This window comes from Carlito syrichta, unplaced genomic scaffold (assembly GCF_000164805.1).
Source record: "Carlito syrichta isolate Samal-C Ts95f unplaced genomic scaffold, Tarsius_syrichta-2.0.1 Scaffold252043, whole genome shotgun sequence".
Lineage (NCBI taxonomy): Eukaryota > Metazoa > Chordata > Mammalia > Primates > Tarsiidae > Carlito > Carlito syrichta.
The window spans coordinates 23106-37639 of NW_007196139.1; positions in this window are offsets into that span (position 1 = coordinate 23106).

Genomic DNA, 14534 nt, shown 5'->3' on the forward strand with positions numbered 1-14534 from the left:
TGGGCTCAGGCGATCCTTCCGCCTCAGCCTTCCAAGTAGCTGGAACTACAGGCATGCACAACCATGCCCGGCTAATTTTTGATTTCTTGTAGAGATGAGGTCTCTCCAAGTTGCCCAGGTGGGTCTTGAACCCGCGAGCTCAAGCAATCCACTCACCTCAGCCTCCCAAAGGCATGGGATTACAAGCTGAGCCACCGAGCCTGGCTTATATGAGATATTAATATAGCCACGATGGCATTCTGATGACTCGTGTTTGTGTAGTATACATTTTTCTGTTCTTTTACTTTTTTTGTTTTATTTTATTTTATTTTTTTTGAGTTGGAGTCTCACTCTGTCACCCAGACTGGAGTGCAGTGGCCACTCCCGGCCACCGCAGCCTCGACCTGTTGGGCTCCGGCGATCCTTCCGCCTCAGCCTTCCAAGTAGATGGAACTACAGGCGCGCGCTACCACGCCTGGCTGATTTTTTGATTTATTGTAGAGATGAGGTCTTGCCAAGTTGCCCAGGCGGGTCTCGAACCCGTGGGCTCAGGCAATCCACTCACCTCAGCCTCCCAAAGTGCTGGGATTACAGGCTGAGCCACCGAACCCGGCTTACTTTTTTTGTTTTAAAGATGTGGAGTATAATTCAGGATTAGGTATACAAGTGGTCATCGTACAGGTAAAATTTGAGCCTCCCTTTGGTCCCCACTTCGCCTGATTTGAGATCAGGTATGCTTGTTGATGTTATATGCCCCCCCTCCTTCCCCTGGAAGTTTCTAGCTACTGCCAATCCCTTTCTTATAGTATTATGGTCAATGTTCTCTGCTTAGGAGTAAGAACATATGGTACTCAGTTCTTTCTGTGATAGATAAATCCATCCAAGTTGCCGTGAAGTCCATAATTTTGTCCTTCTTTATGGCTGCATAATATTCCATCGTGTTTATATACCATATATATATTTTTTTTTTTTTTTGAGTTGGAGTCTCACTCTGTCACCCAGACTGGAGTGCAACGGCCAATCCCGGCCACCGCAGCCTCGACCTGCTGGGCACCGGCGATCCTTCCACCCCAGTCTTCCAAGTAGCCAGAATTACAGGCATGCGCTACCACGCCCAGCTGATTTTTTGATTTATTGTAGAGATGAGGTCTCGCTGCCCAGGTGGGTCTCGAACCCACGGGCTCAGGCAATCCACTCACCTCAGCCTCCCAAAGGCGCGGGATTACAGGCTGAGCCACCGAGCCCAGCTCATATATATTTTTTTATCCAATCCAGTTTCGATGCGCAGCACGGCTGGTTTCATGTTTTTGCTATTGTGAATAGTGCTGCAATAAACATGCATGTGCAGATATTTTTTCTTTTTTTGTAGAGTGATTACTTTTAACCTATCTTTATCTTTAAATTTAGAGTGTGTAGAGTAGATAGTTAACGGATAATTTCTGTTTTTTTAACTGTTTTTTTACATTTGACTGTTTTGTTTTTTTTGTTTTTGGGGGATTTTTTTGAGTTGGAGTCTCATTCTGTTGCCCAGACTGGAGTGCAGTGGTTGCTCCCAGCCACCGCAGCCTCAACCTGCTGGGCTCCGGTGATCCTTCTGCCTCAGCCTTCCAAGTAGCTGGAACTACAGGCGTGTGCTACCACGCCCGGCTCATTTTTGATTTATTGTAGAGATGAGGTCTCGCCAAGTTGCCCAGGTGGGTCTCGAACATGCAGGCTCAGGCAATCCACTCACCTCAGCCTCCCAAAGGCGCAGGATTACAGGCTGAGCCACCAAGCCTGGCTTTGACTATTTTTTTTACATTTAATGTAGCTATTGTTATGTTTGGTTTTAAGTCTAACCAATTGCTATTTGGTTTAAATTTTTCTATCTGTTTTGTTTGTTTTTCTTCCTTTTCTGCCTTCTTTTGGGACTTACTGTGCATTTTTAGTATTGATTTTATTTATTTTTGCCCACAAAAGATGAAAGTGAAGCCGATAATTGAAATCATACTATCACAGTGCCGCAAGGTTATCACATGTGGGAAGAAAGAAAAGTATGAGAAAGAAACTTTGAAGTTCCAGAAGTGAAATAGAAAATGTGAAATGGTAGAATACTGACTCTACAGATACTTTGGTAAGTTAAAGATGTTATTTTTGTCATTTATTGTTATTGACAAGGCGTCCCTCCAAAAAACTCATTGCCTTAAATTAGCAGATTAATATTATGTCTCATGGTGTGTGTGTGTGTGTGTGTGTGTGTGTGTGTGTGTGTGTGTGTGTGTGTGTGATATGTGTATGAGAGGGGACCCAAATAACAGAATTTATTTATTTATATATTTATTTATTTATTTTTGTGTGTTGGAATCTCACTCTGTCACCCAGACTGGAGTGCAGTGGTCGCTCCCGGCCACTGCAGCCTCGACCTGCTAGGCTCCGGCGATCCTTCTGCCTCAACCTTCCAAGTAGCTGGAACTACAGGTGCGCGCTACCACGCCCGGCTAATTTTTTGATTTATTGTAGAGATGAGGTCTTGCCAAGTTGCCCAGGCGGGTCTTGAACCCGCGGGCTCAGGCAATCCACTCACCTCAGCCTCCCAAGGTGTGGGATTACAGGCTGAGCCACCGAGCCTGGCTGTGTATTTATTCTTACATGTTTAAACTTTAACTCACCTTCAAAGTACTCTCCATTTGATGCAATACACTAATCGAGACGCTTTTTCCACTGCTCAGAACAGTTTTTAAACTTGTCAATTTTGATGCCTTTTGGTGTTTCTGCTTTTTGTTTCACCGTTTCCACATCAGCAAAATGCTTCTTTTTGAGGACTTTTTCATCCAGGGAAACTAAGTGAATAGGTAAACCGAGGCAAGGTGGGCCAGTGCTGGTGCCGATGCCGTGGGAATAATGCAAGGTTGCAACAAGGAAGAAAGTAGAGAGATGTCAAGTTTATTATTCACCTTTTACAGGTTGGAAAGGGGCCAACACTCCGAGACAAGTGTGGCCTCGAGGGACCAAGAACTGGGTATATTTAAGGGCCCTTGGGGTAGGGGGAGTTTGGGCCGGGAGGGGTCTAGGCCAAAAGGAAGGTCCAGGTCTTCAGGTCTTTGACATTGATTGTAGCCACATGAGTCTTAGATGGTGACATCCCGCTCAGTCTGACTTGAGTCTTAGATCTTGACTTCACCAGACATCAGTGGTCCATGTCCTCAGGTGGTAGGCTGGGGTAGTTGTGGTTGGGTAATAACAATATATCAGTAAACATGCCTCTGGGTGTTATGCTGGAGAGCATCAGGGCAGCTGATAACAAAGTATCAATACAAAAACCTAAAAGATAAATTGTTAGCAAGCTGGACATGCTCAAGGGATTGTGTATAATTGCTAGTTTCTAAGACTAAAGCAAATGATTACATGGCAGAAAAGCATGGGGGGCCTGCAGCCTGTGCAGATGAGAATTTCAAAGAGTAAGGCCTAAGCAAAATGGCTGTGCTATTTAGAAATGGCTACATTAAGCGAAGTAGACTCTTTGCTTTAAGGGTTCCCTCCTTTCACTAAGAAAAATTCACTGCCGGGCTCAGTGGCTCAGCCTGTAATCCCGCGCCTTTGGGAGGCTGAGGTGAGTGGATGGCCTGAGCCCGCGGGTTCGAGACCCGAAATGGGCAGCGAGACCTCATCTATACAATAAATCAAAAAATCAGCCGGGCGTGGTAGCGCGTGCCTGTAATTCCGGCTACTCGGAAGGCTGAGGCGGAAGGATCGCCGGAGCCCAGCAGGTCGAGGCTCTGGTGGCCGGGAGCGGCCACTGCACTCCAGTCTGGGCGACAGAGTGAGACTCCGACTCAAAAAAAAAAAAAGAAAAATTCACTGGAAGCAATATTGGGTGAATAGGGAGGGAGGGCTCATGCTATTTGGGGTCAAAAACTACTGAATACTCAACTGTAAAAAATTACAATAACTACTGTAATGTCCTTACCTGAGAATTCTAACATCTGTGTCAGTTCTGGGCTCAATTTTGGTGGATTGATTTTTCTTCTTGTTATGGATCCTATTTTTGTACTTCTTTGCATGCCTGGTACTTTCGGATTGGATTCTAGACCTTGGGAATTTTAACCTTCTTGGTGTCTGGATATTTTTGTTTTTCTATAAGTACTTTTGATATTTGTCCTGGGACACAGTTAAGTTACTTGAAACAGTTTGATTCTTTCACATCTCACTTTTAAGTTTTGTTAGGCAGGAAAAGATTTGAATCTAGTCCCTAGACTAAACTAGACCAACTTGACTCCAAGACTAATTATTTCCCACCACTGAGGCAAAATCTCTGAATATTCCACTCAAAGCCCCATCAAGTGTGAGGTTTTCCGGTCTGACTCATGGGAGCAGTTATTATTTTTGGCCCTGTGTGAGCACCCTGCATTGTTCCCTCTAATTCTTCCTGATGGTTCCTTCCCCCACCTTGGGTAGCTCCTTCACACATTTGTGTGTATTAGTTCTCTGCTGAATACTCGAGGGGTATGCGCTGCAGAACTTCAGGTTTTCTTATTGTGCAAATGTCTCCTCTCTAGTACTCTGTCCTGCAAACTCTAGCCCGGTTTCCCAACTCTTCCCAGCACTTTGAAAGGCTGAGGCAGGAGGGATTCTTGATGCCAGGAGTTCGAGACCACCCTGGGCAGCAAAGCAAGACTTGGTATCTAAAAAAACACAAAAACAACAAAAACTGAATGAAAAAGAAAATATAAAAATATGCAGCATGAGATAAGGTAATGCTTAGAAGGACATTTCATAGTTTTAAAATGCTTAATTGGAAAAGAAGAAAAGAGATATTGGAGAGATGTTGGTCAAAGGGCACAAAATTTCAGACAGGAGGAATCAGTTCAAGAGATCCGTTGTACAACGTAGTGATGATAACCCAGTTTCTGCTGGGATCAACTTAGGTTCTTCCATCTTTGGCAATGAACCTGACCAATTGTAGGGCTCACCTTGGATCTTGGGCCCTCTTTACCTGATAGTCAATGTCTTGAATGTTTGAAACAATTGAACCATTGTTTCATACATGTTGTTTGTTTTTTTCTTTGTTTGTTTTTTCTTTGTTTGTTTTTGTTTTTGTCTTTGTCAGGTAGGAGGGTAAATCTAGACCCTTTTCCTTTACTTGGGCTAGAAGCAGAAGTCCAAATATTTTTCAGGATGATATAGCTGCTGACTATAAAGGGGCAGCAAGAGGGAAGGAAATTCTTGTGTTGATGGAATAGTTTTGTTTTGTTTTTGAGTTGGAGTTTCATTCTATTACCCAGACTGGAGTGCAGTGGCATGCTCACAGCCACCCCAGCATCAACCTGCTGGGCTCAGGTGATCCTTCTGCCTCAGCCTTCCAAGTAGCCGAACTGTAGGCTAATTTTTTTACAAAATCATTTATTGTAGAGATGAGATCTTGCCAAGTTGCCCAGGCTGTTCTCGAACTGTGGGTTCAGGCAATCCCCTCACTTCGGCCTCCCAAAGTGCTGGGATTACAGGCTTGAGCCATCGCACTCAGCCAATGAAATGGCTCTGAATCTTGATTGTGGTGATGATTGCACAGATCTACACTGCATAGAGCTACACACACTCACATGCACACACACAAAAGAGAGTACAACTAGTGAAATCTGAATAAGGTCTTAAGTCTGTACCCATGTCAATGCCCTATTTTGATATTGTACTATAGTTATGTAAGATATTAGCATCTGGGGAGATAGGTAAAGGGTACCCATCACTGTGTACTATTTTTTGCAACTTCCTATGACACCATAATAAAAGTTTTTGATTTTTTTTGTTTTTTTGAGTTGGGGTCTCTTCCTGTTGCCCAGGATGGAAGGCAGTGGCACAATTCTGGCTCGCCACAGCCTCAATCTCCATGCTTCAGGCGATCCTTCTGTCTCAGCCTCCTGAGCAGCTGGGACTACAGATGTACGCCACCATACCTAATTATTTTGCTTTTTTAAAATTATTATTTAATAGCAATGAGGTCTCACTATGATACTCAGGCTGGTCTCAAACTCCTGGGCTCGACCAATCCTCTTGCCTTGGTCTCCCAAAGTACTAGGATTATAGGCATTAGCTACCATGTCTGGCCAATAAAAAAAATTTTTTTAAAGGTATGACTAAGAAGCCAAAAAGGAAATAAAGTGGAGGACAACAATTTTATTAAATTAAGCTAAAAGAAGGCAGAGAAGGGGCAACTGGGGAGTAAAATACAAAAAAAGACACATAAAAAACAGCATGCGAGATGGTAAACTTATGCCCAATTATTTTCATAATTACAAATAAATGTAAATGGGTTAGGCACTCCAATTAAAAGGCAGAGATTGGCAGATTGGGTAAAAAAAAAAAAAAAGCCAAGACAACTAAATACTGTCTACTAGATTGAAATATTACAAAATTTGTTCTCTGACCATAACGGAAATCAATAAAATGAAGATATTTCATAAAAACCCACAAGTATTTGGAAAGTAAATAACCCAGAGGTCAAAGAAGAAATCAAAAGAGAAAGTACAAACTATAAAATTGAATGAGGCCAGGCACAGTGACTCACACCATCCAGCACTTTAGAAGATTGAGGCAGGAGAATTGCTTGAGGCCAGAAGTTCGAGACCACCCCCAGACAATATAGCAAGACCTCATCTCTTAAAAAAAAAAAAACCTGAAAGAAAAAGAAAATACAATATACCAAAATAGGAAGCATGAGATAAATTAGTGCTTAGATGGACATTTACAGGTTTTTTTAAATGTTTTATTTTATTTTTATTTTTTTGAGTTGAAGTCTCAGTCTGTCGCCCAGGTTGGAGTGCAGTGACACACTCATGGCCACCCCAGTATTGACCTTCTGGGCTCCGGCAATCATTCCCTCAGCCTTCCAAGTAGCCAGAACAATATTAGCTACCACACCCAGCTAATTTTTAAAATAATTTATTGTAGAGACTAGGTTTTGCCATGTTGCCCAGGCTGGTCTTGAATCTGCGGGCTCAGGCAATTCACTAGCCTCAGCCTCCCAAAGTGCTGGCATTACAGGCTGAGCCACCGACTCAGGCTGAGTCACCGATGAGCCTGTAAGTCTACACTTACAGTTTTAAAATGCTTAATTAGAAATGAAGAAAAGGGAGTTTGGAGAGATGTTAGTCAAAGGACACAACATTTCAAAGAGGAGGAATCAGTTCAAGAGATCCATTGTACAACATGGTGATTGAACTAGCAACAATGTATTATGTACCTGAAAATTGCTAAGAGAGTAATTGCAAATGTTCTCACCACAATAAAATGATGAGTATGTGAGGTGATGGATACATTAATTAGCTAGATTTAGCTGTTCCACAATGTATACATATATCAAAACGTCATGTTGTATACCACAAATAGATACAAATTTTATTTGTCAGAAAGAAAGAGGAAGGAAGAAAATATTTAAAATCATCTAAGCTTCCCCTTCAAGAAGCTAGCAGAAGAATAAATTAAATCCAACGTAAGAAAAAGAAAATAAGCAACAAAGATAAGTGCAGAAATCATTGAAATACCATTTCACACCCACTGGGATGACTATTATACAAAAGACAGACAAATATTAACAATGATGTGGAGAAACTGGAACTCTCACACACTGCTTTTGGAAATGTAAAATGGTGCAGATGCTTTGGAAAACAGTTTGGAAGTGCCTCAAAAAACTAAACCAGCCATTTCACATCTAGGTATATACCTTAGGAAAATGAACATGTATAATCACACAAGACCTGTACATAAAAGCTCATGCAGCAGTATTTACAATAGCCAAAAAGGAGAAACAACCCAAATGTCCATCAGCATAAGTAAAATGTGGTCTATCTGCACAGTGGAATATTATAAACCTTAAAAACATTATGCTGGCCAGTCGCGGTGGCTCAGCCTGTAATCCCAGGTCTTTGGGAGACTGAGGCAAGAGGATTGCCTGAGCCTAGGGGCTCAAGACCAGCCTGGGCAACTTGGTGAGACCTCATCTCTAGAATAAATCAAAAAAATAAGCTGGGTATGGTAGCACGTGCCTATAGTTCCAGCTACTTGGAAGGCTGAGGTGGAAGGATCGCCAGACCCCAGCAGGTCAAGGCCGGGGTGGCCATGAATGTGCCACTGTGCTCCAGCCTGGGCAACAGAGTGAGACTCCAACTAAAAAAAAAAAAAAAAGAAAAGAAAAAGAGCCCTGGGAGATTGGAGATTGACTACCTAACATAAAATTTACCATTTTCACTACTTTTAAGTGTACAGTTCAATGACACTAGCAACATTCATAATGTTTATAACCATCACCACTATCTATTTCTAGAACCTTCTCATCATCCCAAATAGACACACTATACCCATTAAGCAATAATTTCCCACCCTCGCATCTTCTGGCCCCCTGTAACATTTCATCAACATTCTGTCTCTGTAAATGTGCCTATTCCAGATACCTTGTATAAGTAGAATCGTACAATATTTGTTCTTTTGTGTCTGGCTTCTTTTTTTTTTTTTTGAGTTGGAGTCTCACTCTGTGGCCCAGACTGGAGGGCAGCGACCGCTCCCGGCCACCGCAGCCTCGACCTCCTGGGCTCCAGCGATCCTTCCGCCTCAGCCTTCCAAGTAGCTGGAACTACAGGTGTGCACTACCACGCCTGGCTAATTTTTTTATTTATTGTGGAGATTAGGTCTTGCCAAGTTGCCCAGGTAGGTCTCGAACCCGCGGGCTCAGGCAATCCACTCACCTGAGCCTCCCAAAGGCGCGGGATTACAGGCTGAGCCACTGAACCCAGCTTGTGTCTGGCTTCTTTTATTTAGCATAGTATTTTCACGGTTCATCCACACTGTAGCATGTGTCAGAATTTCCTTCCTCTTTGTAGCTGAATGAGATTTGATTGCATGAATGTATCACATCTTATTTATCCATTTGTCTGTTGATGGACACTTGGGTTGTTCACACCTTTTGGTTATTGTGAATAATGCTGTTATGAGCATTGACATATAGGTATCTGAGTTCTTGCTTTTAATTCTTTTTTTTCTTCGAGTTTGAGTCTCACTCTGTTGCCCAGACTGGAGTGCAGTGGCATGCTCCCAGCCACCGCAGCCTCGACCTGCTGGGCTGTGGCGATCCCTTCCACCTCAGCCTCCCAAGTAGCTGGAACTACAGGTGTGTGCTATCACACCCGGCTAATTTTTTGATTTATTGTAGAGATGAGGTCTCACCAAGTTGCCCAGGCGGGTCTCAAACCCGTGGGCTCAGGCAATCCACTCACCTCGACCTCTCAAATTGCGGGATTACAGGCTGAGCCACCAAACCCGGCCACTTTTAATTCTTTTTGATATATATTCAGAAATGGAATTGCTGGGTCATGTGATAATTCTATGTTTAACATAATGGGGAACTGTCATACTGTTTTCTACAGTGGGGTTGCACCATTTTACAGGCTTCCAATTTTTTCACATCTTAGATAATATTTATTTTATATTATTATTATTATTATTATAACCATCTTACTAGTTGTAAAGTGGCATCTCACTATGCTTTAGATTTGTGTCTCCCTAAATACTAATGATGTCAAGCATGGGTTTATTGGTCTATTTATTTCTCTTTTTAATTTTTTAATTTTTTTTTTAGTTGGAATCTCACTCCATTGTCCAGACTGGAGAGTGCAGTGGCACACTCACAGCCACCCCAGCGTCAACCTGTTGGGCTCCAGCGATTCTTCCATAGCCAGAACTATAGGCATGCACTACCATGCCCGGCTAATTTTTTATTTATTGTAGACATGAGGTCTTGCCAAGTTTCCTGGGTTGGTCTTGAACCTGCTGGCTGGGGCAATCCACTCACCTTGGCCTCCCAAAGTGCTGGGATTATAGGTTGAGCTACCAAGCCCAGCCTTTATTTTTTTATTTTTATCTATTTATTTATTTATTTTTAGCTGGAGTCTCACTGTCGCCCAGACTGGAGTGCAGTGGCCACTCCTGGCCACCACAGCCTCCACCTGCTGGGCTCCGGCAATCCTTCTGCCCCAGCCTTCCAAGTAGCTGGAACTACAGGTGCGCGCTACCACGCCCGGTTAATTTTTTTGATTTATTGTAGAGATGAGGTCTCGCCTGCCCAGGCGGATCTCGAACCCGTGGGCTCAGGCAATCCACTCACCTCAGCCTCCCAAAGGCGCGGGATTACAGGCTGAGCCACCGAGCCCGGCTATTTTTTTTAGAGACAAGATCTCGCCTGTCACCTAGGCTGGAGTGTAGTGATGTGATTATAGATCGCTGCAGCCTCGACCTCCTGGGTTCAAGGAATCCTCCTGCCTCAGCTTCTCAAGTAGATAGGACTACAGGCATGCTTTTTTTTTTTTTTTTTTTTTTTTTTTTGAGTTGGAGTCTTACTCTGTCACTCAGACTGGAGTGCGGTGGCCGGGCCTGCTGGGCTCCGGCGATCCTTCCGCCTCAGCCTTCCAAGTAGCCGGAATTACAGGTGTGCACTACCACACCCGGCTGATTTTTTGATTTATTGTAGAGATGAGGTCTCGCCTGCCCAGGCGGGTCTCGAGCCCACAGGCTCAAGCAATCCACTCACCTCAGCCTCCCAAAGGCGCAGGATTACAGGCTGAGCCACCGAGCCCGGCTCCAGGCATGCATTTTTATACTGTCTTTAGAGAAATGTCTATTCAAGTCCTTACCCTGTTTTTGCATTCAGTTGTTTATTATTTCATTGTTAACTTGTAAGGGGTTTTAAAAATATATTCTAAAAATTAATCCCTTGTCATATATAAGGGAATATTTCTCTCCCATTCTATGGACTGTCTTGTCACTCTCTTAGTAGTGTCCTTTGATGCAAAAAACGTTTTTAATTTTGATGAAGTCCAATTTATTTATTTTTTTCTCTTTTATTGCTGTGCTTTTGGTTTCATACTTGTGAAATCATTGCCAAATCCAAGGTCATGAAGATTTTACCTGATGTTTTCTCCTAGGAGTTTTATAGTTTTGACTCTTTCATTTAAGTCTTTGATCCATATTGAGCTAATTTTTGTATATGGCATTAGGTTAGAGTCCAATTTCATTATTTTGCACACTGATATATAGTTTTCCCAGCACCATGTCCCAGACTGCCTTATTTCCGTTGACTGGTCTTGGCATCCTTGTCAAACATTATTTGATCATGGATGTGAGAGTTTATTTCCGGGCTCTCTATTCCATTCCATTGATCTCCTGTCTTTATTCCAGTACACACTGTTTTGATTACTGTAGCTTTGTGGTCAGTTTTTTGGGTTATTTTATTTTATTTTATTTTAAAAGATGTGGGGTACAATTCAGGATTAGGTATACAAGTGGTCATTGTACAGGTAAAGTTTGGGCCTCCCTTTAGTCCCCACTTTGCCTGGTTTGAGATCAGGTTCCTTTATTGATGTTGTGTCTCCCTCCACCCCCACCCTGGCCATTTCCTGCTATTGACAATTCCTTTCTTACAGTGTTATGGTACATGTTCAGGGTCTGCTTATGAGTGAGAACATGTGGTACTCTGTTCTTTGTTTCTGTGATAGGTCACTGAGTATGATAGACTCTAAATCCATCCAAGTTTCTGTGAAGCCCATATATTTGTCCTACTTTATGGCTGCATAATATTCCATTGTGTATATGCACCACTTTTTTTTTTTATCCAGTTCAGTTTCAATGGGCAGCATGGTTAGTTCCACGTTTTTGCTATCGCGAATAGTGCTGCAATAAACATGCGTGTGCAGGTATCTTTTTTGTAGAATGATTTGAGTTCCTTCCCAGTAGGGGGATGGCTGGGTCATACGAAAGGTCAGTTTCTAGTACTTTCAGAAATCACCACGCAGTCTTCCAAAGAGGTTGCACTAGTTTGCATTCCCACCAGCAGTGCAGAAGGGTTCCCTTTTGTCCGCATCCCCGCCAGCATCTGTTGTTGTTTGTTTTATTAATGATGGCCATTCTTACTGGGGTTAGGTGGCATCTCAGTGTGGTTTTGATTTGTATTTCTCTGATGATGAGTGAGGCTAAGCACTTTGTAGTCTGTTTTGAAACTGGGAAGTATGGGCAACCCCTTCGGTTCCCCTCCCACTGTGGGAGCTTTTCTGTCCTTTCGATAAATCCTGATTTCTCACTTTCCAGCTGTCCGTGTCTCTCATTCTTCCTGGGCACCCAAAGAGCTGTGCATCCCAGAGGCTGGCTCGCCAGCCGATGGAGCTAACTAAGCCAGGAGAGCTGCTGGAAGAAAGCGAGATTCTGAAGCTGAGACACTCCAGGGGCTAGGAAAAAAAAGGAAAAAGAAAAAGAAACTGAGAAGTCTGAGTTCTCCCACTTGGTCTTCTTTGCCAAGATTGTGCTATTTGGGATTCCTTGAAATTCCATATGAATTTTATGATAGATTTTTCTATTTCTGCAAAAATATATTTGGGGTTTTGATAGGGATTACACTGGATCTGTAGATCACTTTGGATAGTTTTGTCATCTTAACAATATTAAGTCTTTCAGTGCATGAACATGGGATGTCGTTCCATTAATTTAAGTCTTCTTTTATTTTATTTTATTTTTATTTTTATTTTTTGAGTTGGAGTCTCACTCTGTCGCCCAGACTGGAGTGCAGTGGCCGCTCCCGGCCACAGCAGCCTCGACCTGCTGGGCTCTGGTGATCCTTCCGCCTCAGCCTTCCAAGTAGCTGGAACTACAGGTGCGCGATACCACACCGGCTAATTTTTTGATTTATTGTAGAGGTGAGGTTTCACCGAGTTGCCCAGGCGGGTCTCAAACCCGTGGACTCAGGCAATCCACTCACTTCAGCCTCCCAAAGGCGCGGGATTACAAGAATTGTGTTTTTAATAATCTTTTTGGATTGTTCCCTGCTAGTGTGGATATATGTACAACCGATTTTTTGTTGTGTGTTGATTTTCTATTCTGTAACACTGCTGAATTAATTGTTCTTACAGATTTTTTTTTTTTTTGGTGTGGATTCTTTAGAGGTTTCTAAATGTAAGGGCATGTCATCTGCAATCATCTGAGATGATTTTATTTCTTCCTTTCCAATAATTTATTTTTCTTGCGTAATTGCTCTGGCTGAAACTTCAGTTCTGTGTTGGATGAAAGTGGTGAAAGCAGACATCCTTGTCTTAAGCCTCAGCTTCGGAAAATGCTCTCAGCCTTTCACCATTGAGCATGATGCTACCTGGGTTTTTCATATTTACCCTTTATCATGTTGAGGAATTTTCCTTATTTTCCTAGTGTAAAGGGGGTTGAATTTTATCTAGTTCTTTTTCATATCCCCTATGGATGTGAATGCAAAAATAATAAAATATTAGCAAAACAAAGCGAGCAAGACATAATAATGATAATACATCATGATGAAGTGGGGTTTAGCCTTAAAAAATCAAAATCCAATCTAAGTAATCTACCCCATTAACAGAATAAAGGAGAAAATAGATTGATTACACAAAGGATATATAAAAAGCATTTGGCAAATTTCATAGTCCATTCCTGACTAAAAAACAAAGCAAAACAAAAGACTCTCATCAAGCAATAGATGGAATCTTCATTCTGATAAAGGGCATCTACAAAAAAACCCTACAGTTAACATAACACTTAATAGTGAAAGACTAAATGCTTGGGAATAAGGCAAAGATGTCTACTCCTTTCTCACTCTGTCACCCAGACTGGAGTGCAGTGGCCGCTCCCGGCCACCGCAGCCTCGACCTGCTGGGCTCCGACGATCCTTCCACCTCAGCCTTCCAAATAGCTGGAACTACAGGTGCGTGATACCACGCCTGGCTAATTTTTTGATTTATTGTAGAGATGAGGTCTCACCAAGTTGCCCAGGCGGGTCTCGAACCCCGGGCTCAGGAGATGTCTACTCCTAATACTTCTGTTCGATAAGTACAATAAGCAAGGGGAAAACCTACACACAGACTGGAAAGAAAGAAATAAAATTATCTTTATTTGCAAAACATGTAATAATTTATGTAAAAATCCTAAGGAATCAGGCCGGGCTTGGTGGCTTAGCCTGTAACCCCGCGCTTTGGGAGGCCGAGGTGAGTGAATGGCCTGAGCCCATGGGTTCGAGACCAGCCCGGGCAACTTGGTGAGCCCTCATCTCTACAATAAATCAAAAAATTAGCTGGGCATGGTAGCACGCTTGTAGTTCCGGCTATTCGGAAGGCTGAGGCGGAAGCATCGCCGGAGCCCAGCAGGTTGAGGCTGCGGTGGCCGGGAGGGTGACACTGCACTTCAGTCTGGGCGACAGAGTGAGACTCCAACGCCCAGACACACACACAAAAATCCAAAGGAATCTACAAAAATAAAAAACAACTAGGACTAAGAAGTGAATGTATCAAGGTTGTGGGACAGAAGGTCAACCAGTTACATTTCTACCTATAAGCAATAAATGACTGAAAAATGGGTATAAAGACCAATACAACTTATAATATAAAACCAAAATAGCCAGGCATGGTGGCTCATGCCTATAATCTGAGTACTTTGGGAGATGGAAGCAAAAGGATTGCCTGAGTCCAGAGGTTCAAGACCAGCCTGGGCAACTTGGTTAGACCTTGTCTCTGCAAAAAAAAAAAAAAAAA